A 4744-nucleotide genomic window follows, 5' to 3' on the forward strand; every position below is an offset into this window, starting at 1 on the left:
TTAAAAAGGACAAATTGGTAGTTACACAATAGTCATGGGGATATAAAGTACAACATAGAGAATATAATCAATAATATTGTGATAATTGCATATGGTGCCAGGTAGACTTATTGGGGGTATTACTTTGTAAGTTATATAAATGTCTAACTACTATGCATGCTACCGTGTTTCCCCGAAAATAAGACCTAACCAGAAAATAAGTCCTAGGAGTTTTCAAGATGACATCCCCTGAACATAAGCCCTCAAGCGTCTTTTGAAGCAAAACGTAATAGAAGACCTGGTCTTACTTTCAGGGAAACATGGTATATACCTGAAACTGATAAATATTGAATATCAACTGTAATTGACAAATAAAAGGCTCACTGTGATATACACCTTGAACTTTGACTTTCAGTGAACCTACTTGAGAAGAGTATTACCACCACCCACAAGCCCTAGAAACAGCATTAAGAGTCTCTGAGAGCATGTGGCTATACTCCATTTGTCCAAGAAGTATTTATTGAGTCCCTACAATATAACAAACACTATTCTATGTACTGGGTCCCCAGCAACATACGGCTCTGATTCCCTCCTAAATTGTCCTGCAGGTCTGAGATGTAACACCTCTTCTATATAAGTCCAAGCATGCACTGGGTAAAAGCCTCACCCACAGGGTGTGGTCTCCCCACAAACCCAGCTCAGGCTCAGAAGGGGTTCTCCCAGGACTCTGAACACAGCCTAGAATGAGAGTAAAAGGTGACATCTAGCAGCTCCAACTGCCAGACTTTCTATCTGGTGGAGGTGGTGTCAGCCCAGCAAGGTCACATATTTATAGTAATATGTGCAGCTGAAGGTGCTGGGACATCAGGTCCCACCTTGCTGAGACCAGTGCAGAACTGGATGGATCATCTTTCCAGGACCTTCTTATCTAGGGAGAAGGGGCAGAAGCAGCAGTGGGCTCAGTCTCCGGCACTCTCTGCTAAGACTTATATAAGCCCCTAGACTATGGCTGTGCCAGCCACTGGAAGTAGGTGAATTGTTTTCAGAATGGAAGAAAAGCATGTTTCTACAGACTGGATGCTGAGACCACTCACTTCCATTTGCTCTGGCACCATTGTCAGGGCCCTGGAGTCAGTGTGTTAGTTTTCTATTGCTGTGTCACAAATTCCCACAAACTTAGCAGCTTAAAACAATATGCATATGTTATCTCACCATTTCTGGGTATCAGGAGCCCAGACATGGGTCCTCTGCTTATGATCTCACAGAAGTGAAATCTAGGGATTAGCCGGGCTGCATTCTCATCTGCAGGCTTGACTGGGGAAGAATCCACTTCAAAGTTCATTCAAGTTGTTGGCAGAATTTAATTCCTTTGCAAATTTCCAGCTGGCTGTCAGCTGGGGGCCACTCTCAGCTCTAAGAGATGCTGAGCCATGAATCACCCTCTATGGGCCCTCCCCTTCAAAGCCATCAAGGGAGTTTTTGCTCTAGCCTCCTAAAATGGAGTTCTACATAATGTGGTATAATCACAGAAGTGACAGCCTATTGGTTAGAAGCAAGTCACAGTTCCCACCTGCACGCAAGAGGGAGGGATTACACAAAGTCATGGGCACAGGAGGCAGAAAATCATGAGGGCCACCTTGGGGTCTGCCTGCCACAGTCAGCTTCGGGACCAAGACTACACAAGAAAAAAATCCCAGCTGCATTCAACTAAGTGATTTGGGAACACCATGCTTGCTTGGACATCACAGACATCACCAGCAAGGCAAGGCCCCCGGCACTGCCCTCTGCTCACATCTCACACCAACCTCCTGGAGGGAGCCCGAGCCTCAGGTACAAGATAGTCACTCAGATTACTTCTGGGGGTGACACGCCTACCCAGGATTATGGAACCAGCTACACCTTCTGTGTAACGTCTTCATCCTGATCCTGGTCTTTGGGCCTCCCCCAACGTGAAGAGCTTGAGCCATACCTAGTCAAACTGCCTTGTGCTTACAGACAGCAGGACTTAGCAGGGAGCCCCAAGATGAGGTTAGTAGGTACATGTGAACCTGAGCTGAGCTCCAATGTGTCTCATTAGGCAGGTCAGGTCTGGGAGTGAGCATGCTTCTAGGCACAGTTAGATCCAGTGCATGGCTTCCACCGAACCTCATCCCCATTCAGGGCACATGCATCCTCTCCCCTGTGGGACTCATCCAGATTTGGTCAATCCTCACTGGAGACTCAAGTGAGGTGGCAAGACGGGGCCCACACCTAGGAGCTTGGGGAGCCTGATCTGAAAGTCCCGCCAAGGGTTTTCCTATGAAGAATTATCTCCTCTGTATTTACAACCAGCACTGGGGAGACATGACACAGTCAGTCAATCCCCTCTGGTTCTTTACAGCTCATAGTTCTAAGACGATGGCATCTCTTCCTGATTTGAAGACTCTGGAAGAATGAAGTAGTAAGGGCACTGTCGCAGGCTCCTGGTGAGGACAAAATTAGATGGCACGTGTGAAAGGACACTGAAATGTTATCAAGTGTGTACCATCCACCCCACATTAGACCACCTGAGTCTGGCTACAGAGGGAGAAAACAAGAACAATAAATGTTTATTTTATGAAGGTTAGCGGGAGTGAGCTCCACCCCAGACACAATATTTACAGGAACACAAACTTTCTAGTGTGAGGGAGGAAGGACTCTCAGTCAGAACTTCTAACATCAGCCAAACCAAAAATTAGCAGTTGAGAGCCCCTTTAACAGGTAGTGGTGGATGCTGTACATGAAGAAACCCGAGCAGCAGAGGATGATCATGAAGGACAAGGTGATGAGGGTGTAGATGGACATCCGCTTCTCCATGGTCCCCCTGATCAGGCAGAGGTAGGGTCCAGGACAGCTCTCCGTTCTGCAGTGAATGATGGCCTGGCTCACTAGCGGCAGGTGATGGCAGATAAGAAAGAACAAAAACACACACTGGGTGCCAACTTGCAGGAGGAAGTAAAGGAGGTACAAAAGCAAAAGCATCTTCTCCTGGTGGAAGTTCAGGATGGACTTCTTTGGAGAGGGGATATGCTCCTGGATTCCCACCATGGAACCCTCCTCCACTTCACCTGCCACTGACTCCACTGACTTGACCTTGATTTGCTTATGCCGAATCTGAGCCATGAAGAATTCCATGAGGAAGAAGAGGGCCAGGAAGATGAAGAAAAAGAAGTACCAAATTCCCACTACAGGACTCCTAAAACTGTTTTCAAAACACTCAATCAAACAAGGATTGGTGATGTTGCCATGGCACCAGAAATCTTCATGGATGGGGGACCACGGCATGCGGGCCACATACACCACCACTCCATACACAGCAATGAAGCCAAACCACAGCTGCCGCCCAATGTAGTAGCCAGATTTGTCACCGGCCACAGAGTGTAACACAGGGATCAGGCCCGCCAACGCTGCTGCAGCCATCCGCTCAGCCTCTCAAGGGTCGATGGAATCCAAGACCTGGAGAACTCTGCCCATGCCTCGGCAAGGGAAAGAGAGAGAACACAGGGTCAGAACAGGAGAGCAGGTACCAAGAATCCTACGCACATCTGAGAAGCCTGCTCAAGTTTTCAATATGCGACCAGCTCTCAGTTTCACATCTTTACACACAGGCAATATCTGCACCCCAGGTGTCTCAGCCTGTGATGAAGGCTGCCCACCTGTGCACATGCCAACCGCATTATGATGACATGCACATCTCATCTCTCCTACCAGTTTCTGGAGGTTAGGTATCAAACTTTGCTCACATTTACAATGCCCATACCATCAAGTGTAGATTATTACGTGCTATCAGAAGACTATTAGACTTGATAAAAGCATGAAGAAAGGAACAAATAAATGGCTTTAATAATTCTGGTTGTGTCTGGCTGTTCTACAAGCTCTATGTCAATCTCTACACTTTGTATCTTTGCCAGGAAACTTCCTAAAACTATAGAGACCAAGAATAGAACCTTCTCTTTTCTTCTTGCACATGACTTTTGTTCTGTCCACAACTCTTCTGAGGGTGTCTATCACCATGCTTTATTTATTATAATAATAAAAACATTGACCACTAATTGTCTGCCCAAATACGGCAGGCCCTGGGCTGGAATTTAGATACATTACCTTTACAGAAGGGTAAAACATTTTAAATCTTTTTATTAGCTTATTTGGGTATGTTTGTCCCTTCTTATAAATGATAGTGACCAATCACTTAACATGAGGTTTAGAGTACTTAATAAATTCTTTGGGTTTTTTATTGTGGTAAATTATACATAACACAAAATTTACTATTTTGACTATCTTTAAGCATTCAGTTCAGTGGCATGACATACATTCACAACACATTCAACTGTGCCACCATCACCACCCTGCTTTTCCAGAACATTTTCATCTTCCTAAACTGAAACTCTGTAGCCATTAAACAATAACTCCCCATCTCCTCCCTCTCTCCAGCACCTGGCAACCACCATTCTACTTTCTGTCTCTACGGGACAGAAACTCTGGGAAGCTCCTCTAAGAGGAATCACACCATATGTCCTTTTGGATCCATGTGGCTTGTGTCACTTAGCATAATGTCTAATGTCTTCAAGTTTTACTTAATTTGTAGCATATGTCAAAATTTCCCTCTTTCTTTTGGCTGCATAATATTCCATTGTGTGGATAGTCCACATTTTGTTTATCCATTCATTCGTTGATGGACATTTGGGTTGTGTCCACTTTTTGGCTACTGTGAATAAAGGTGCTATGAGCATGGGTGTACAATTATGTT

This window comes from Rhinolophus hipposideros (genome assembly GCF_964194185.1).
Source record: "Rhinolophus hipposideros genome assembly, chromosome: 9".
NCBI classification, from domain to species: domain Eukaryota; kingdom Metazoa; phylum Chordata; class Mammalia; order Chiroptera; family Rhinolophidae; genus Rhinolophus; species Rhinolophus hipposideros.